We start from the raw sequence: 22,408 nt of genomic DNA on the forward strand, positions 1-22,408 counted from the left end.
TACTTCGTCCAAGTAACGCCTCTCGCAAGGGGCTCGGGCTTCAGCGTCGATCCGAGGAAACCGATCGCGAGCCTGAAGAAGAAAAAGATAGTTAGTCACACATTAAAAGTATACCGGAAACACAATCCGGATTGCTTAAGTTCCTACTTCAGCAGTTGGGGGATTCTTGGCACAAAGAGGAAGAAAGCCCCACTCCCAATCTAGAGGCATATCCGTGTTACAAATTTGCCTGGCCTTGAGCGCTATGTCCTCTTTGCTCAGGGGCAAGCCCGTGATTTTGGTGGGATCGCGGGGGCCGATCATCTGGCTCATCTTGTGAGCCCGGCGCTGGAGGGGAAGCACCCGGCGTGAGATAAACACGCGGATGATATCGTTAGAGCAGATCTTCGTCTCCTTCTTGAGCTTCTCGAGGAAGCGAACAACCCGGTTGGTTTCAATATGATTGGTTCCCGGATTGAACCCCCAGTTGGTCCTCGTTGGTGTAGCCGGATCGTAGGCCGGCAGGTTGATGAAATCAGAGGAACCTTTGTTCTTCACATAGAAGAAGGTCTCCTGCCAGGCCCGGCAGGAATCCAGGCCGGAGAACTTGAAGAAGGGGCTCCCCTGGCGGGAACCCACGATGCAGGAGCCGCATCGCACCGGAGGCTTGGGCTTAGGGATGTCTCTACCTTGGACCGAGTTGATCGGAAGGTTGAAGAAGCGGGCAAATGCTTCTTTTGTGGGAAGGAGGCCAATGTAGGCCTCCATGAAAGAAACGTAGCAACAAAGATAGAAGATGGCGTTGCCAGGAAGATAATGGGGTTGAAGTTTGTAGAAGTCGAGAAATTCACGAAAAAAGTCAGAGGCCAGAAGGCCGAAGCCGCGCTCGAAGTGAGAAACAAAAACAACAAACTCCCTAGGTTCAGGATCGGGTTCCACCTCGTCGCGTGGAATCCGGCATGATACTTGTGCCGGTATCCTTCGGGAGCGGTACAGCCAGTCAATATCCTGTTGCACCACGTCTGAGCCTTTCTAGGCCCCGCGGGTGATGCTGGATAGATCCACTCCGGAACCTCGGCCGGAGCTGCTAGCTTCTTGACCTCTATCGGAACCGACCGCTGGAGCGGATGACGAGGTCTCCATCCGGGCTAGTTCAGCCGAGAGCCCGTCGGAAGCTTCGCTTTGCTGGCTACTGGAGGCTGATTCGGAAAGATAGTCTTCGCTAGACATACAAGTCGAAAGATGTCGGACTCTACCTAAAAACTGATTCCCCAAAGTCTAGCCTTGCGCGAAGATCTACGAGTAAGAGGAAAAGCAAAGGAAAAGGAAGAAGTAAATACACTACCGGCCCAAGAACTGGAAAGCGAAAAAGAAGAGGGCAAACAGGCATTGGGGCTCACCTGAGGCTGCGGAAGACGTGAAGAAGATGGTCGCCGGAGGCGCAGTGAGCTCGCAGCCGTCGACGAAGGCCGGCGACGAAGAGGGGCGGAGGCCACCGAAGGAAGCTCGATGCGGCGGCGGCAAAGGAGCGTCGGTGGCTGTCTGTGCGGCGGAAAGTCTCGGCGCAACGGGAGCAACGTCGCTGGTTCGTCGGGAGCAGTGCTCTGGCGGCGACCGGCGGCGATGGGAGCGCAAGGGGGCGAAGAGCTCTGTGCGCAGGAAAGGGGGCGAATGCGGAGAAGAAGACGAAGTGGAACCGCACCGCAGTTATATAGGAAGAAGGAAAAGTGGGCCGGCAACCGCTGGGCCGCGGCGGTTCGGTTCGTGGGCCGCCACGTGGCATGCGGATACACGCGCCAAAAAGACGAGGACACAGGGAGGCCACACGGATCCGGAACGGCAGCGCGCGGATCCGGTGCGGCGACATAAATGTTGGCGCGGAAGACGAGCCGAAGTGACCACGCGACAGCGTCGCGCGCCAGGCACAGTGCGCATGTCACTGATAGGCGCGGTACCCGAGATATTCTCGACTTCGTCGAGGAGAGGTTTAATGACAGAGATACCGGAGAAAATCGGTACGAGGACAAAAGTTCGGAAAAAACGCCGAAGAGTTCGATCCAGTTTCCGGAAGGGTTAAACCGGTACCTTGAGAAAAGAGAACCTGGCATGGTCTGTTGGATAGGATCCACCGAACTATACCAGCTTCGGGGACTAATGTCGGGGGATGACCCCCGGTATGCCAAAGGCATGCCAAAACCGGATGGTTTAAGCCATCAAAGTACCGGTTTAAGTGTTGTTCCGGATAACGAAGGTTGATTCAGAGAATCATACCGGTATCCCAGGAGGGGATACCGGAACTAGCTAAGAACCTACCGGAATACGGAACGAGGCTACACCGTAGCACGTCGGCAAGACTGGTCAAAGATGCTCTCCAGAGCTAGAAGACAAAGATGAGTGAAGCACTTCAGCTTTAATCGAAGCCAGGACGCTAAAGGCAAAGGATGACGTAAAAGGTGCCGGAGGATGTCACAGCTTCTGATTAAAGGCGTACCGGCATCACCGGTAGCTAAAGTAACTTTGTAAAGTAGTGTGTCTAGTCAAAGATCTCATTAGGGTTTCTTAGGGTTTCTTCCCCTGTCAGCCACTCTCTCCCCTATATAAGGAGAGGGGGCACACCCTTGCGCGAAGAAGGTAACGGAGTACGTCCAATGTGTTACGCTGTACACAGAAACCTGTAAGCTCTTATGACCAAGAAATAGAGAGATCTAGTGCTGTCTTTGCTCTTGAGTTCATCATCTTCTACCTTCGGTCAAGGCCAAGTTCTTGAGAAATCCATCCGAAAACCTCTCCATCCATACCAAAAACCCTCCCCTGAATCCTCTAGCGTCCATTCGGCCCCAAGATAAGCCATCCCATAGCATCTGTCTGTTCACCACAACGACATGTTGTGTGTCCTTACACAACACGATTATCGAGAATGAGTGGAAGTATCTGGTTCCTCCGAGCGAGCAAGCTGCACCATATGACAGAGAGGGTCCTCTTGCACAGCCTAACCACCAGGTGCCGGCATCGTGGGCTGCATTCATAGCTATGTGTCAGGAGATTCGAGACTCCACAATGCATCAACAGCTGCAGGATGATCTGGTGGAGCACATATGAACGCTTCGAGGCAACACCAACTAGTTTTCATTTGATTTGTTTAAAAACTTGTCTTGTTTTGTTGAACTGTAACGTTTATTTGTAAAAATAAGCCAAATATTAGCAAAACTGGTCAAATTCACCGAACTATGTTGGATATTTGATTTTGGTCGTTTTCATGGACATTTTTTTTCTATACTTGTTCAATATTAACTTGCATCCATTTAGTACTAACACAATAACAGCTTACGCAGCGGCATAATTACTTTAGACCGTAGAAGCAAAAAAAAAAATGCAGGATTTACATGTGCTCCTATCTATTTTGCGCAGTTCACATGGCAGTGCATGTATGTTGGTCTGAATAAAACATCCCCTGCGCCACCACTACTTGCAATAATGTGTTGGAGAAGCACGAGCTCGCCAAGGAAATTTTAAGGTGTGAAGTGATGCACACTGACATGCCATGAAAACATTCAACCAAACATACAATTTGTCCTTAGTCATGCAAAGTGCTATGAATCGAAATAAAGTGGCACATCAGGAAAAAAACGGTAATTAAACTGAACTAACATGTTGCTGGTAGTGATTAACATACGTCCAGTCTGCAGTTGGTATTCTACACGATAATATAGAGCAAACGCTCGATTTTGACATATACATGTCATTCTTCGACCTCACATGGCGAGGGCCGGCAGCCTTGGCTCAATCATTGAGACAGACAAGAAGATGTCAGGTAGAAATACATACGGTGTCTTGAGGCACAAACAAGACCATCTCAAGCTTTAGATTACTGCCATGGCGGAGAATGTCCACACGCCAGAATTGCTCCTTTCCTTGGGAGGTGAAATACAAATACCTCGAGGGGAATCAAGTGTACAGAGCTACAGATGAAAATTAACACTGAAAATCCACCTAAATGGAGAAGGATTCACAATTATACTTGATAAAATCGGTCAATATGAGGGATTTATTCATAGGGAATTACCTCAAGACCTCAGGATTTGTGAGATTTGCTCACCGTCTCTGATCTACCGCCCCCGAGCTCTTCACCACCTTGCCCTCCGTCCCCAACCTTGATGCCCTCTAGCGATCCTCCCACTTCATCGCCGATCTCCCCGCACTCATGCGCTGGTTGCTCCGCGTCGACAAGCTCGAGTGTGCCTCACTCACCGCCGACGAACTCCCGCCCTCCCGCGCGCGGCTTGTTCTCCACCGACGAGCTCACCGTCTTCCGGCGTGCCTCACACTCCGCGGACGAGCTCGGCAACCTCCCGCGCGAGTCCCTCTCTCCACCAACCTCCTGCACGAGATCGAACCCTAGCCAGAGGTGGAAGGAGTGGGGATATGGGAATCATGGCATCTCGGGGCGACACATATGGGATGCCAAAAGTGAACGGCGAGCGTCCGTTTGCGTCGCCTCGTCGACATATTTTATCCGCATGTCCGTTTGCGTATGAGTGTGCTCCCATCGGAACGATCCATTTTTAAATTTGCAACATATTTAAAAGCATAGAAAGTAGTACATTTAAACTATACGAAGTAGTTCTAGAAGCCTAGACTACTTGCTGTCTGACGGGTCGGCCCCGTCGTTGCGTCGCTCCCTCGCCTGCTTCTCCGCCGCCTCCCGTGCGGCCGCAAGGGCTCGGTGCGCCGTCGCGTCCTCTAGCAGGCACTGTTGTAGCCTCGCGTTGGCGTCGTCGTCCTTGAGCGTCTCGAAGGACTCGACTATAGTCCTCTCCTCCGCCGCCCACTCCTTCGGGGTGGGCGCATCAGGGTCATCGGAACACCATGATATGTCGGATTCGGAGTCCTCTGCGGCTGCGGCGGCCGCCACCCTGCGCTGTTCCATCTCGGCGTCGACCGCCGCATGGGTCGCCCGCTCCTCTGTTTCCTTCTCCGCTTCATCCAGGGCCTCGGCGTCCCTGACCGGGTCGAGCACGTCGGTGTTGTCGTCGTTGTCGAACTCCTCGTCGAACCTCGAGGCCGGGGAAGGTGGGGTGGGAGGTGGAGGTGGAGGCGCGGCAGCCTGGCGCGGCCGGCGCTGCTCATGGTAGCTCCGGTGGAGGCTGAGCGGCCGCGGCGCTACGGTGGAGGTTGTGCGGCGGCTAGGGTTTTGTGGGGAGGAGATGAGATGCTCACGCCCCTGTTTATATAGATCGGAGGCATGGCGACGGCCGCGACACGCGTGGAATCGCCATTACTTCGTGCGCAGAGGTAGGCCATGGTCGCGCGCCACGCGAGGCATCGCCATTTATGCGGCCGCAGACTGCCGAAGCGACGCCTCGGCGCCAGTACTGGCACCGTTGAGAAGACACATCGATGTTGGGTCACTGCCAGGCGGGCCAGATGAAACGTTCGCTAGACGCGAGCGGACACTTTGAGCGTCCGCAGAGACACATCTGAGGCGCATATTTGGACCAGGTTTGCGTCGCCGCGGATGGCCCGGTCACTTTGCGTCGCCCCGCTGGAGGTGGTGCCAGACGCATTTTTCGGCCCGGCGGACGCAAACGGTCGCTCAGCGTCCATTTCCGTCGCACCGTTGGAGATGCCCTCAGAAAGAGATATCTTTTTTTTAACAAGGTAGGGTCCAAAGACCCTAGAAGCTGCTAGTATTAAACAGGCGGTGGGTACAAAATGCAGAAAAACCCCTACAGTTCAGGGGATTTCTGGATAAGGACCAAACTATTAAAGAGAAGACCCTAAAAAAGATTTGAAAATCGCGATCAGGTCCTCGCTCTGCACCGCAAAAGAGAATCGCCGCTGAGTTGCTCCGCCAGAGAACGAACGCCGGCGCCGGGGACGAACCGCTTGGTCCGGCGTCGTGGGGGAAGCAGTAGCTCTTCCCCTTGGACTTCTTGGTCCTTGGTGTTGTGGGTATACTTTATGGGTATATCAACGGCATGGCCTAGATCCGGCAAGCCCGGGTGGCCCACAGATGGTGATGTGGCATGTGGCCCATCGGGCGGCCCAGTTGCTGTAGATCCTGAAGGATGAAGTCCAGCCCAGGAACGAGGAGCCGGATCCCAACCGACCTACGAAGGAGGCCGGATCTGTGAAGGCCCATGAAGTATCTGGCTCCAGCACTTCCTTGATGGAAGGCGGATCATTGACGTACACGGCAAGATATTGTACCATAGTTAGGTAACTTGTATTCCGGCTAGGACTCTCCATGTAAACCCTAGATCCGTGCGCCTTTATAAGCCGGATCCCGGGAGCCCTAGAGGCACAACCACAACTCATTGTAACAACGCGAAAGCGCCCAGATAATTCCAGACAAGTAGCAGTAGGCCCTGTCTTCGAGCGGGTGTTCCGAAGCTGGGTAAATCGCGTACCACCGTCCCGAGGACTCTCCGCCCTATGACCCCTACTTCTTCTCCCCTCCATGAGGATCCCTCCTCTGGAGTACCGTCGAATAGGCAACGCCAGTTGGCGCCCACCGTGGGGCCAGCGGCGTCTGGAGGCCGGAACCGGGAGGGTTCCGCCATGGGAAGCTACGACGAATCCATCGCTGTGGGGCGCGTCCTTTACGCCGGGAACTTCCCGATCGTCCCCCAGGACGAATGCTGGATTCCGGCTAGGACCAACCCCGTCAAGCTCTCCATCGTCCCGATTGGCGGCATACACGTCTTCATCGGTGAAACCGTCGATTCCGACGGAAACGCCCTGGTAAGTAACGCTGACGCGACCGCCGCTGAGCAGGACGCAGTCGCGAAGATCCGATCTGAGATGCTAGAGCTTCCTAGTGAAGATTCCGCCTTAGATCTGGAAAATTGAAAACCCACCGAATCCGCCCCTGAGCAGGAAACAACAGCGGAAGACCAATACCGATCCGCCTGGGTCTCCCAGGTGTTATAGAAGCAAAGGTGTCACTTCGTGCACTTCCTCGCACATACCGCTGGAACCGCTCCTCCGGAGGACGCATGACCCATGCAGGTTGAGGCTGCCGGAACCGGCGACGCCCCGGAACAGCAGGAGGCTGCCGGAGATACCAGCGCACCGGATCAAAAAGAGGAGGCCGGAGATGTAGAAGAATCAATCCTGGGCAACCTCAGCCCGACTTCCGACTATGCTTCATCCATGAACACGGAGGAATTCGACCAAGCTTTGAAGGAGCTAGAAGGCGACAAGGAAGCTGAGGCGGATTCTGCCCCACCTAAGCAGGTCCTAGCGACCATAACTAGGTTAGGCGAAGACGCTGACGAAGAAGCCCCCGTTGCAGCAGCCCTCCCGATAGCGTCCAATTCGAATACTCCGCCATCGCGACCTCGTCGCCGCGCTGCGTCGGAATCCGAAGAAGACAACTTTTCTGGGGATAAGGATTACCTGACTCCGGAAGAGCTCGTGGAGCAAGCAGGCATTGGGGCCCTAGTTCACACAGAAATCCTTAACAAGACTATAACTCCGGAGGAAGCCGCAGATCCAGTAGCTCTAGAAGCAACAAGAAGGGAGATGCTGCCTACCGCCAAGAAAATCTCCACCACCGCAGCTGCGATGTTGGAGGAAAGACAAGAAGCTCAAGAAGTAATGGATAACTTTCTCAAAAGAGAACGTGAAGCCGTTAACTCCTTGCAGAAGGCCAAAAAACTCTGAGAACATTGGGAGGCCAAAATAAAGGAAGCTGATAGGATCCGACGGGAAGCCATTGGCCCCCGTAAGATCACCTTCGCAACCTCCTCCAACCTGCAGCCGCTCACAACTCCGAAGAAGAACATGCATAAGGCTGCAGAGCTTCTGAACAAGAAGAATGAGGAAATCGACATCAACCATCTCCGCACGCTCGTCGCTTCAGCGGTGCAGCAACAGAGCAAGGCAGACACTTCGCGCAAGTTGGAATCTAACCCAGAGTTATGCATTTCCACTGCGCAAAAGGACGCCTCCAGAAGCAAGCACCGCGATGATGAATCTCGCACCGGATCTTCGGAGCGCAGGAGGAGAACCAGAGAACACCCAAATCCAATCCCTGTGCCATCAAAGACACCTTCGTCAGACCCAAGGAAGGGAAAGGATGCGAAGTACACTGGCATGGACAAGTACCGGAATCCGTCACCTCCGCCCAACGGATACCCGCGTCCTCCACCTCCTCGCCGCCGTAGTCCAGCCGGAAACACCAGACCCCATGGGTCTGGTGGAATCAACATTCGCGACAACGTGGTCCCTATGAGGAACAGGAACAGAGAGCGAACGCCGGAACCCCGTCGGAGCCGACACGAGGAGCGCGACCCGGAACCTCGCAGAAGCCGGAACGACGAAGGCAGCCAGCACCATGGTGAAGGCAGCCACCGAAGCCGGAGTCAGCATCGTGAAGGGCGAGGAGAATCAGAAGGCGGAAGCAAGAGGTCGCATCGGCCCCCTCGCAGATCTCCCTCCCCACCACCTAGCGGTGGAGGCGGAGGTGGAGGCGGAGGCGGTGGCTGGAGATCTAGCTCGCGCTCAAAATCCCCCCGCAATGGCTCGCGTGACGCGCGGGAACGTCTCAATGAATACAGATCTGACTACATAGGCCCAAAGTGCTTTGGCAGGATGATTCGAGAGGAACCAAAGCCAAGGATGAACCTCAAGCTACCCGGAAACCTGAAGCATTATGATGGCACCGAAAGGCCGGATACCTGGATCGAGGATTACTACAATGCAGTAACCTTCGCCAGAGGAACCCCTAACATCGCTTGCCGCATGACATAGGCATCCCCAATGGGCTTGCCGAAGATGGTACCCAGGGTTTACTGAAGGCCCATGACTCGAATAGTAAGAAGATTCGGAAGCCCAAGTTATTATTAAGGAAAGCTAGAGTTGTATTAGGAAGTACTACTTGTAATCTTGCGGGATGGGTTGGAAACCCTCCCGGACTCTGTAACTTGTGTATTACGAATCCCTCGGCTCCGCCTCCTATGTAAGGAGGAGTCGAGGGACAAAGAGATGATCGATTCATTGTTTCACGCAACCCTAGTTTTTACATCGTCGAGTACTTTTTGGCTGAAACCTTCGAGATCTACTTGCCCTCTACTTCCAACTAAAACCCTAGTCTACAATCTGTAGGCATTGATAAGTTAATCCCTTGTCAATTGGAGCCGACCGTTGGGATTAGAGGTGTCAAGGAGCTGATCTCGATGGCACGTTCAAGATCGTCGACTTCATCAACTGGAAGCAACGCAATGGACAGAGGTAAACAGATCGAAACTGGTCTAGTTGATTTTATTCCTCACCCGCCCTCTCGTTTGGATGCATATGTGTATCTGGAGGAGCCCATGGAGATGACGTTTGGAAAGTTCCACTTCCGCGTCGAGAAAGAAGGAGCGTATCGTCTCGAAATTCCGATCTCGTCGGGATTATCAGCGGTCGATCCCGATTTTTCAAGTTCGAGCATCATCAATCGAGTCAGGCGACGAGAAAACTTCATCGCCACGCTTCATCAGCTCCAGGGCAAGTGAAAAACTCGCCAAGATCTTCAGCGACATGTCTTTCGAGTCATCTGCGGACTCCTATATAAGCGATGACTCGAGCGACATCGACAGCTTCAACTTCATCGACAGATCCATCACTGTTGGAAAGGTCTTCACCAATCTCTATGATGGTGTCACCAAACCCGACAAAGTTCGGAATCCAAAATATCATCAGATCTACGCAATTGGAGAACCAAGCCGGCCAGAACCGGCGATGTCAGAGGCTTTTGACGATGCGGGAAATCCGTATGTCGATCCCGCAGATCTTGCGCGAGGTTTGGGAACAAAATATATCGGACCAGGAACACGAGAGATGGTGCGATTTCCGCGAGCGATATGGGATCGAGTCGCAAGAGCTATTGATGGTACAGAACCAATGACCATTACGGCAACACCTGAGGAGTCACAAGCGTATCAATATAAGCTTGCACGTATCAGGAGGGAGCTCGAGAAGCGGAAAATCAAGTTGGACAGGAGGCAGGAAACAGCCTCCGCATCGAGCAGGCAAAGGGCAGAGCTAAGCCAACATTCAGGAACTTCGGGAGATAGTCATAGAGAAGCTCGAAGGAGAGCAAGATCTCGGCTGCAAAATATACCTGAAGCAGAGAGAGAAAACTTAGTTCAAAACCTCGACATGTCTTTCATGTCAATCGACACGAGGGGGAATATTATTCCCAAAACACCGGAAGCTGGGTATATGGCGACGCAAGCCTTTATCCTCGCATCCAAGCCACCTCCCGGAGATCCAAGAGAAGCATTGTACAATATGGCCATGGCAGGAGTCGGAGCCATGGGGACGGCGTTCGTAACTCCGCCTCCCGACGGATCAGCAAGGCAAAATAGTCCACGACCTGCTGCAGCAGCACCAGGTCTCGAGAGAACAAGTGGAGCACGAGACACAGCAGCACAAGCACGGGTGGACAGAGCACGACAAAATAGAAGGGAACATCAGCACCAGGTCCCGAGAGAACAAGTGGAGCACGAGACACAGCAGCACAAGCACGGGTGGACAGAGCACGACAAAATAGAAGAGATAGATGACGAGGATATGTGTGGACTGCCGTGCTTTACAAGGAGGGTCCGGAAAACTCGAGTTTCTTCAGGGTTTAAACTACCCGATAACTTCAAAAAATTCGACGGCCTGCAAGATCCAGAGGATTGGCTAGTTGATTATCTCGAGACGGTGAAGCTGATAGGAGGAACCAGAGCAACAGCCATGCAGAGCATCCAAGTACACCTGAGTGGAGCCGCAAGATCTTGGATAAAGAAGCTTCCCCCAGGTTCCATCGACAACTGGGACAGTTTTGAGGATGTGTTCGTCAAAAAATTTCGATCCACCTGCAAAAAACCTGCATCACTAGAAGAATTGAGATCATGTCGACAAAAGCATGATGAGTCAATGAGGAAATACATCCAGAGGTGGAACTATCAAAAACTCGGCAGAGAACATATCTGACGAGAGGGCAATAGATGCGTTCGTAGCAGGAATTCGACGAGGAGATTTCGTCGAAGACTTGGGGAGAACTAACCCAAGGACAGTGTCAGCATTGATGGAGATAGCAAACAGATGAGCAGATGGAGAAGATGTTGTTCACAATAAGCGACACAGGTCACCGGAGGAGGACCGTAGTCGAAATTTCCAAAATAGGCGACGTTTCTCTCGACAGTTCTCGAATTACGATGCTCCTGGTCAAATATCGGCTGGGTTTAGGGCAAGCGCTGGAGCAAACAATAGAGATGAATATCAAAGGAGTAACGAGCAGCGAGGCGACAATAGAGATGATTCTCGAAATAACAGGCAAAATAGTGGGCCAAGATTCCAGAGACCTTTCGTGTCCCCCGAGGACATGATGAATGGGCCGTGTCAGATGCATTTTTATCTCGACAACAATGGAAAGAGACAGTCAGTACATTTGCAGAAGGACTGTCGAAATTTTCAAGCAATGTTAAGGTTCGCGGGGCAAACCAATGCTCAAGCAGCAAATAGAAATCCTCAAGGGCCCAGGAGTGAGATCCACTTACCACCTCCTCCCGCAATTACGGACGAAAATCGACACCAGCTCAGATTAGCGGCAGCACCACAACCACCTCCGTACATTGACCCCAATTCCAACGGTGCGGTCTCGATGATTCAGAAGGGTAGGCCGTCCAATAGAGCTCAGAAAGTAATCTCGCGACAAGTATTTATGGCAGAAAAGATGCCTCCACCAACGATTGAGTACCTAAATTGGTCAGGGCAGGACATTGGCTTCACAATAGAGGATCAACCGCAGCAAGTTCCTCGACCAGGGCAGTCAACACTTATCTTACCAGCAGTAATTGCAGGATTCGACGTATCTCAAGTATTCATAGATGGAGGTAGCAGTCTAAACCTTATGTACGCAGATACACTAAGGAAGATGAACATATCTCTCGCAAATCTGAAACCAACCGACACACGTTTCCATGGTATCACGCCAGAGAAGCCGAGCTATCCGTTGGGGAAGATCAATCTCGATGTTCAATTTGGGACCCGAGAAAATTACAGAATAGAAAGGCTGGAGTTCGAAGTCGTGGATTTCCCATCGCAATATCACGCCTTGTTGGGACGACCAGCATATGCCAGGTTTATGGCGGTACCGCACTACACGTACCTGTTGTGGAGGATGCCTGGACCTAAAGGACCAATTATAGTCAAAGGAAGTTTTGCATTAGCCGATAAATGCGACAAGGATTTTCATCGACTGTCAGAAACTTTCGGGATGCAAGCAGAATATATGGCGTCAAGGCTCACAACTGATTATGATGTGTTGCCAGATGTAGGAAGGCCTCTCAGGGAGCCAACCTTTAACACTACGAAAGATTCCAAGGAGGTGCAGATTCATCCGACAGATCCAAAGAAAACGACATCCATTGCAACATACATGGACCTCGCATAGGAAAGCGCGCTCGTCGAGTTCCTCCATGAGCACTGGAAAATCTTCGCATGGTGTCCAGCTGACATGCCAGGAGTACCCAGGGAACTTGCCGAGCACCACCTAAACTTGGATCCATTAGCGAGACCAATCAAACAACCTTTGCGGCGTTTTTCGGAACCAAACCGCAAAGCCATGCTGTCAGAGATAGATCGACTTAGAGAGGCTGGTTTTATCAAAGATTTACATACAGAGGCCACGTGGGTAGCTAACCTAGTTCTGGTCCCGAAGAAAAACACGAAAGTCCTTCGCATGTGTGTCGACTTTACGTGTCTCAATAAACATTGTCCAAAGGATCACTTTCCCCTCCCAAGGATCGATCAAATCATCGACTCCACGGCAGGATGTGAACGTCTTTCCTTCCTGGACGCATATTCTGGTTATAACCAGATCAGATTAAAAGAAGATGATGAAGTCAAGACAGCGTTCATAACACATTATGGCGTGTTTTGCTACAAAACAATGCCTTTTGATCTGAAAAACGCGGGAGCAACGTATCAGCGGATGATGCAGAAGTGTTTAGCAACACAGATTGGGAAAAACGTACAAGTATACATTGACGATGTCGTCATAACATCAAAAAAGGGGACAACTTTGATCGAGGATCTGAAGGAAACTTTCGACAACCTTGACAAGTTTTGCCTCAAAGTGAACCCAACAAAGTGTTCTTTCGGCGTCCCTGCAGGAGAACTTCTTGGGTTCTTAGTCTCAGCAAGAGGAATTGAGGCTAATCCAGAAAAAATTCAAGCTATCGTCACAATGAGGAAGCCAAGAAAGTTAAAAGAAATACAGCAGTTAACTGGGCGAGTCGCTGCTTTAAGCAGATTCGTCGCTAGGCTGGGAGAAAAGGCGTTACCGTTCTACGCTTTGATCAAGCAAGGAGAGAAGTTCCAGTGGAACGAAGAGGCAGATAGAGCCTTCGAGGATCTCAAGCGCACAATTTCGACACCACCAATCTTGGTGGCGCCTAAAGAGAAGGAACCCCTCCTATTGTACATTGCGGCCACACCGCAGGTGGTCAGGACAGCACTCGTAGTTGAAAGGGAGGAAGAAGGAAAACTCCATGGAGTACAGAGGCCAGTATATTTCATCAGTGAAGTATTATCGCCTTCAAAACAGCGGTACCCGCAATACCAGAAGCTAGCATATGGAGTGTTTACAACAGCAAGAAAGCTGCGACACTATTTTTCGGCACACCCGATAATAGTAGTCAACGAGGCGCCTTTATCCAATATATTAAACAATCCAGAAGCTACGGGTCGTGTCTCCCTCTGGGGAATAGAGCTTTCCCCTCGGGACATCACGTACGAGAAAAGAAAAGCAATAAAGTAGCAAATTTTACTAGACTTCATCGCAGAGTGGATGGAGCTACAAAATACAGGACCCCCAGATTTGTCGAGAACTTGGATTATGAACTTCGACGGGTCCAAGAGATTATAAGGAGCTGGAGCAGGTGTGATACTAATATCACCTGAAGGCGACAAATTAAAGTATGTCTTACGGATGATGTTTCCAAATGCGTCTAACAATGAGGCAGAATACGAAGCTCTCATACACGGGATGAAGATGGCGAAGGCTTGTGGTGCAACTCGATTAAAAATATTTGGCAACTCACAATTGGTGGCTCAGCAGGTCATGTGATGCAGTCAATGAAAGTATGATAGCATACAAGGAAGTGTATAACGAGCTGGAGAAGCTGTTTGATGGATGCGAGGTAAATCACATCGACGAGGCTCAGTAATGATGAAGCCGATGTTCTTGCAAACATCGGGTCGCAGTGTCTCGCGATTCCACCAGGCGTGTTCTGGGAGGAGATAGCAGAGAGATCTACAAAGCCGAAGAAACCAAAGAAGAATGAGAAGGAAGAAAAACCCTCGCGGGCTACGAAAGCAGCATTGGAAGAAGAAGAAGAAGAAGAACCAGACTTAGTGATGATGGTACAAATTCCATGGATGCAAGTATACATATCATACATCTTAAGGAAAGAAATACCAAACGATCCAGTTGAAGCAAGGCGAGTTATTAGACGTTCTAAAGCCTTTACTGTGGTCAAAGGGGAGTTGTACAAACGAAGTATTTCGGGAGTGTTGCAAAGGTGCGTCACACCCGAAGAAGGAAGGATAATTCTGAAGGATGTACATGAAGGAATATGTGGTCATCATGCAAGCAGTCGAGCTATCGCGGCCAAGGTTTTCAGAGCAGGATTTTACTGGTTAACAGCAATCGAGGATGCGAAGGAGATAGTGCGAACTTGCGATGTGTGCCAGAGATTTGCCGCAAAACCTCATTCTCCGGCAGTAGAGTTGATGCCAAAACCGTTGTCTTGGCCCTTTGCTCAGTGGGGTCTCGACGTGGTGGGGAAATTACACAAGGCCTCGCCAGGAGGATACGAGTATATGCTCGTCGCTGTCGATAAATTCACCAAGTGGATAGAAGCAAAGCCGATAAATTCACCAGACGGAGCGTCGGCAATTAAGTTCGTGAATTGTCTTTCGGTTTGGAGTACCTCATAGCATCGTCACGGACAATGGCAGTAACTTCACATCCAAGGAATTCAAGGCATACTGTGCAGAGGTGGGCATCAAATTGCACTTCGCGTTAGTTGTGCATCCACAAACCAACGGCCAAGTCGAGAAAGCCAATGGCATCATCTGCAATGGTATTAAGAAGCGCTTGTTAGGACCATTGGAAAAAGCTCAACATACTTGGCCAGAGGAGTTACCAAGTGTGTTGTGGAGTATCCGAACAACACCAAATACAGCGACACAGGAGACTCCGTTTTTTCTGGTCCATGGAGTTGAGGCAGTACTGCTGATAGAAATAGAGCATGATTCTCCAAGAGTCACGGAATACGATGAAGAAGCTTCCAGAAAAGCATTGGAAGACGATGTCGATGCACTTGACGAAGCTCGAGATGAAGTATTGTCATGGGTCACTAAGTACTAGCAAGACTTGAAAAACTACCACAGTCGACGTTTGCGGCCAAGATCCTTTCAGGTTGGAGACTTAGTTCTACAACTCAATCAAAAAAAACCATGAAAAACTCGAGTCGCCGTGGCTTGGCCCTTACATTGTCACAGAAGTAATCGAAGGAGGCGCGTACAGGATAAAGGACAAGAAGACAGGGGTTCCCGAGCAAAATCCTTGGAACGTGGCGCAGCTAAGGCGTTTTTACGCTTGATGTCGAAATATAGCCCTCCTTGTAAAAATACAATGTACTGAAACGCCCGCGAGTTTTCAGACGCACTCTTTTCCTCTTTCAGGGCACCGAGTGGGGATGAAAAAGGTTTTTTATGAGGCGGGCTCGCGGTGCTGCAATATAATAAAGATAATGGAGATATACATCTTTTTCTTCGACAGGCTCGGGGGCTTGTGCCTAGAAGTTACAATATATATATATATATATACATTGTCGACGAATACAACTTGCAAACAATATTTCGCCTTGGTGCAAAGCACCTCGCAAAATAAATGAAGATACAAAATAGTGATCAATAAAAAAGGCCCGTGGGCTCATACCCGCAAATATAGCATACTCAGTAAAATTTATTTGCATTGGTTTAACCTCGCAAAAAACAATAAAGAAATTAGCCACCGAAATACTCGGGGGCTAGAAGAGAGGAAAATATATATATCTGACTTACAACATACATACAGCGAATTGTAGTTCTTTTCGGACAAAATAAGCTGTACAAAATCAGTTGTGACCCAACAGGTCGTCAATATTCACTCTATCCTCTTCGGCAGAGGCACCTAGAAAATCGGCATAATGGCCATCTGCAAAAAAGTCGGCATCCATCCGAAGAAGGTCGTCAATTATCTCTTCAGCTACTGGGGTAACCCTTTCATTGATTTTATCGACACCTCTTCGTCGTTGCCTCAGCTTAGCATGAACAGTTTCCACCACCTTGGTCATATCAAGTTTGGGGTGGTAGATCTGAAGCATAATAAGGGTAACCCTAGCGCCAGCTACCAGTTGAGCTCTTACAAAACCATGGATCTTTTGCGAGTCCTTAAATTTCTCCATCAGCTCAGGAAGAGACTTCGGTTGAACATTTCGAGGAAACATAGCATTGAAAATCATGGATAAAGTTTTGGAACAAAACTCAAGAAATTCCCGAACTTGGCATGAGCGGTCTTGGAATCTGACAATTTGTCGGGTACGTTCCGGGGTAGCCCAGAAAAGGACGCCATGGTCAAGTCCCAGGTTAATAAGGAAATTTGATCTTGTGTCAACTCTTTGATTTTTAGCATCAGCATCCAAAAAGGGACCTATTTGGCGACAGTATACCAGTTAGAGGCAGAAAACAGGCAAAGGAGAAAGGAGGGGATCAGTTTAAGGAACATACATGCCATCTCCAAGCTTGCTTCGGTCATTAATTCAAGCATGGTGCTCTCTCGAGAGGCAGCTTGCGCAGCTTCAGCCACGGCGGTTTCTTTGGCAGCTATAGCTTCTTGAGCTTGTTGTAGAGCAATCTTTTCCTTCTCCGATGATTTTCGAGACTGCTCCATTATTATAAGTGCTTGTTTCTTCATAGACTGAAGCTGTTGGCGGAGTTCTTTCAAGTCTGATCCTGAACCCTTACTCGAGGAATCTTCAATAAATACATCATCAACAGGCGTTTTCCTCGAGTAGGATGAAACAGGAAAAGCATCAGCAGGTCGAGGAGTTGAAGTGTAGTTGTCAAATACCAACTGGAAATAAAAAAATTCGACATCAATCATCAAGCAAAATAGATTTCCATTGATTTCTCAAAGTATTTACAAGGCTATTACAAAAGGAGGATCCCTAATGAACTATTGAGGTAGTTGTCGCCAAAACTACTATGGCGACAGTATCAAATGAGAAAACAAAAGAGAAGGCAGGATGATCTACTTGACCTCCGGCTTCGATGAGCTAGGAGTGGGAGTTGGCTTGCATCCGAGGTAGGCAAGGATTTTCTTCGAGTTTGGCTTGGCAGCCTTAATCAACGATTGCCACCTCTTGGTCTCCATCTCCAAGATGTCGCGAACTCTCGCCCAGTCGACATCTTGTTGGCTGTCAGCGACCAAGGCAATAGTGCCTTCGATGCCAACTTTCAGACCTTCTTGGTGAAGTTTGAGCCCAAGATCTTCTTGGGAATTGAAGTGTTTGGCGAGAGCAACAAAAGGCGTGGGTTCTTCCTTCTTCGGGAAGAAGTAAGGAAAAAGTCGCGACATACCTGATCTAGCTTCGGCAAGACCTTCACGCGCCTCATCTCCGTGAATCTCAAGGAGGGAAAGAGCGTCAAGAAGGTGATCACCTTCAGAGTTCTCCAGATCATAATCTTGCTGCGTTTTCCCTAAGTGAGTCAAAAGAAGCTTATCAGGAAAAAGCAAGCCAAGAAAAATTTAATGATCCGAAGAAATGAAAGAAATGTGAGTACTTACTCACAAAACGTCGACTCTGCGACTCGACGCGAGTGAGGATTTCCTTTTCGCGAGCAGATTGCTGGGCAATATTATCACTCAAGGAAGTTTCCGCGTCATGAAGTCTTTTTCGAAGATCTTCGACGGCGGCAGCATCTGCTTCAGCTTTCTTGCGAGCCGTTTCGCTCTGCTCTAACTTGACAGCAAGAGCGTCAGCGCGTTTGTTGGCCTCCGCAAGAGTCTCTGGCAAAATAAACGACAGTAAAATATCACGACAAAAAGAATGAAGGAGCATGTTCAGCAGAAGAGGCAAGAAAAAATAGTACCTTCAAGCTTGGTGGCATAATTACGGTACCCGATAAATTGGGTACCGAGGCGGACAAATTCCTTCATGGAAGGCTGACGAGAAGACCACATGAAAAAGAAATCAATATAGGAAGCAAAAGCTCGATAACACCAAGCAAAGATCCGAGGACAGTCCAAAGCAATGAAATGTTCAAAGTAAAAAAAAGAGAGAAGAAGAGATAGCTTACATCATCCATTAAAGGAGCCGTGGAACTACCAGTTAGCAAGGTAGGTTCCTTGGCCGGCTCGACCCTAGCCCTCTTCGGAGAAGGGGCACGGGGGCTTGGAACTGGAGTTGGATGCTCGATGTTTTGCTGAGGAGGCGAGGTTTCCTCCACGTCAGGTTGAGCATCCGAAACAACTAAAGTACGCGACGTACTCGTTCGAGCAGCCGCGTCAATAGGTGGATCTTCATCCTCGTAACCACTACAATAAAACGGCGACAATATAAGAAACAACACAGCCAAAATATCGAGAGTAAACAAAAAAGAGTAGCAAGGACTTACGAGCTGACAAGGGCATCCAAGTAAGGGTTGAAAGTTGTCCTTTCTTCAGTAGGAGCAACTTCTTCGGCAGGAGGTGCACCAGCTTTGGAGGCGCCAGAATCGGCAACTTCGTCCCTCTTCCTCTTGTTCTTTGGAGAAACAGCAGAGGGGAGGGAGTGTGTCGACCCATAAAATTCGACTTCTTTTTCGGAGGAAGCCGCAGATTTCTGAGAACCCGCGACTTCACTCTCAGGGCGAGAAGTACCCTGGTTGTCGTCGGTGACAATAGTCCGTTCTTCGACTTCTCCACCTTCAGGAAGAGGAGGAAGAGAAGCCAGAACTGGGTGGTTCTACAAAAACAATAAGTGTCGACAAAAACTTATGCAATGGACGCCAGCAAAATAGCAGTCGACAAAATACTAAAAAAATCGAGAGGACAAGATAGTAGTCAAGGGAAAAATTACCTCGGGGAGGGCGTTGGTGCCACTATATGGCTTAACGCGGCAAGAGGATGGAATAGTATCCTTCTTGCTAAGCGATGAAATTCTTCGGATCAGTTTCTCCAAGTCCTTCACAGGAAGGTCTTTGGAGAGCCTCTCGACATCTTCTTCACCAGCGTACATCCAAAGGAGATTTTTGCGAGCTTGTAAAGGCTGCACTCTAATCCTAAGGAAGTAGGATGTGATTTGGATACCCGACAATTCCTTGCCACGGGTGTTCTGAAGCTCACGGATGCGAGTCATCAGCGCCTCTGTCGCCGATTTCTCTTCTTCGGTGGCTTCAGCGTCCCAGCGGCGAAGAATCTTGGCTCCTCCATCGAAAGGAGCAATGTTGTACTCCACCGAGTCGGAGCTTTCTTCATGCACATAGAGCCACTTTTTGCGCCACCCCTGGACGGAGTCGGGGAATTTGACGTCGAAGTACTCGACATCAGGGCGAACGCAAATGACAACGCCGCCTATGTTGTAGGCGACGTTGTGGGAGCCATTGCGGCGGCAGTAGAAGATGCGCTTCCACAGAGCCCAATTAGGATGGACTCCGAGGAAGCATTCACAGAGGGTGATGAAAATAGAGATGTGGAGGATGGAGTTGGGCGTCAGCTGATGCAGCTGTAGCCCGTAAACAAAGAGGAGACCGCGGAGGAACTCGTGGATAGGGGGAGAGAGGCCGCGAATAAGGTGGTCAACGAAACTGACCCGATACTCGATAGGAGGCGATGGATAGCTTTACTTGCTGGGGAAGCGCAGCGCGTCCTTCTTCTTCATGAGCCCGAGCTTCTTCATCAAGTTCAGGTCTTGGTTGGAGATCTTGGATCTCTCCCACTCCAGATCTTCCGCCGCCATGTTCGATTCAGGAGTGCTGTGGCGAGTGAGCCGTGCGCGTGGTGGCATTAACAGTGGCGAAAGCGCGAAGTGCGAGTGTGACTGAGCTCAGGAAGTGTTGGGCGCAATGGGGATTTTTGCAGAGGAGAGCAGAGGTGCGGCGCAGGCGAAAGTATGAACGGAGGAAGAAGAAGACCTTATATAGAGAAGTGGCGAAGCGACGCATCGTTGGATGGAGTAATTTTGCGGTGGATGATGTACACGTGGTTAAGGGGTAAAAGAGTATTTTGACTGTGAAGGAACGCAACAGGTGCCACAGTGCATGCGCCAGGAAAAGCGGAGGACGTGTGTCCCCCACTTGCACGACGTGTCAAATTGATGAGGATTCTGGGCCCGCAAGACAGAGAGAGCAGTACTCGCTTCTTCCCGATACAGTGGTCGTGGCTATCGTCAGTAATGATGTCACCTTGACTAAAGGGAAAATCTCGGATGTGAAGACTAAAGAAATTGGCGGCAGGAAAAAATTATTGATTATTTTGAGAGCCTTTGATCAAATACAAGTTTTTGCTCAAATGCTCGGGGGCTACTTTGGAAAAAAGAAAAATTCGGTACAACATAGAAATGGCAAGAGCCTATGACCAAATGCAAGCATTTGTTCATAGCCTCGGGGGCTACTCCCATCGGGAGCGCTTGTCGCGCACCCGATAGATATGAAAAGTTCGAGAAAGAATGACAATATAGCGACATGAGGCATTAAAGTGTTGAGCCTACAACCAAGCACTAGTCCTTGGCTGTAGCCTCGGGGGCTACTCCCATCGGGAACGCTGTTCGCGTGCCCGATGAAATTATAAAAAAAGAGGAAAAGAAAGAAGAAGTGAGCATATTTCGAGTTATAAAAATAACTCTGCATATACTCCCATCGGGAAGGCAAGATAAGTCATCAGTTGACTCAATAAAATGTGCTATTCCAGCAGCCGAAAAAGCACTCGACAATATATTCTCAGAGCGCCAAAGTCGCGAATAATCTCTGAATGCCGCAAAACTTTGCGAAGGTAAGACCCTGATGCGTGCAGTTGACACACGTCCGTTGGGAACCCCAAGAGGAAGGTGTGATGCAGACAATAGCAAGTTTTCCCTCAGAAAGAAACCAAGGTTTATCGAACCAGGAGGAGCCAAGAAGCACGTTGAAGGTTGATGGTGGCGGAATGTAATGCGGCGCAACACCAGGGATTCCGGCGCCAACGTGGAACCTGCACAACACAACCAAAGTACTTTGCCTCAACGAAACGAGTGAGGTTGTCAATCTCACCGGCTTGCTGTAACAAAGGATTAACCGTATTGTGTGGAAGATGATTGTTTGCGAGAGAACAGTAAAGAACAAGTATTGCGATGAGATTGTATGCGATGTAAAGAATAGGACCGGGGTCCACAGTTCACTAGAGGTGTCTCTCCCATAAGATAAAAGCATGTTGGGTGAACAAATTACAGTCGGGCAATTGACAAATAGAGAGGGCATAACAATGCACATACATGATATGATAAATATAGTGAGATTTAATTGGGCATTACGACAAAGTACATAGACCGCTATCCAGACATGCATCTATGCCTAAAAAGTCCACCTTCGAGGTTATCATCCGAACCCCTTCCAAGTATTAAGTTGCAAAACAACGGACAAATGCATTAAGTATGGTGCGTAATGTAATCAATAACTACATCCTTAGACATAGCATCAATGTTTTATCCCTAGTGGCAACAAGCACATCCACAACCTTAGAACTTTCTGTCACTCGTCCCAGATTTAATGGAGGCATGAACCCACTATCGAGCATAAATACTCCCTCTTGGAGTTAAGAGCAAAAACTTGGCCGAGCCTCTACTAATAACGGAGAGCATGCAAGATCATAAACAACACATAGGTAATAACTTGATAATTAACATAACATAGTATTCTCTATCCATCGGATCCCGACAAACACAACATATAGTATTACGAGATAGATGATCTTGATCATGTTAGGCAGCTCACAAGATCCAACAATGAAGCACAATGAGGAGAAGACAACCATCTAGCTACTGCTATGGACCCATAGTCCAGGGGTGAACTACTCACTCATCACTCCGGAGGCGACCATGGCGGTGAAGAGTCCTCCGGGAGATGAATCCCCTCTCCGGCAGGGTGCCGGAGGAGATCTCCGAATCCCCCGAGATGGGATTGGCGGCGGCGGCGTCTCAGTAAGGTTTTCCGTATCGTGGCTCTCGGTACTGGGGGTTTCGCGACGGAGGCTTTAAGTAGGCGGAAGGGCAACGCGGTGGGGCCACACGAGGGCCCCACACGCCAGGGTCGCGCGGCCAAGACCTAGGCCGCGCCGTCCTGTTGTGGTGGCGCCTCGTGGCCCCACTTCCTTTCCCCCTCGGTC

General features: G+C 49.9%; 1 long non-coding RNA gene across 1 annotated transcript; it reads right to left on the minus strand.

Annotated features, from left to right (window-relative positions):
* Positions 1–3,536: 3,536 nt before the first annotated feature.
* On the minus strand, positions 3,537–4,433 carry LOC124677556. Its single transcript, XR_006994097.1, has 2 exons — positions 4,043–4,433; positions 3,537–3,938 (listed from the first exon to the last, which is right to left on the minus strand). It is a non-coding gene; the product is annotated as an uncharacterized LOC124677556 (long non-coding RNA).
* Between the last annotated feature and the right edge of the window lie 17,975 nt (positions 4,434–22,408).

This window comes from Lolium rigidum, chromosome 7 (assembly GCF_022539505.1).
Source record: "Lolium rigidum isolate FL_2022 chromosome 7, APGP_CSIRO_Lrig_0.1, whole genome shotgun sequence".
NCBI classification, from domain to species: Eukaryota; Viridiplantae; Streptophyta; class Magnoliopsida; order Poales; family Poaceae; genus Lolium; species Lolium rigidum.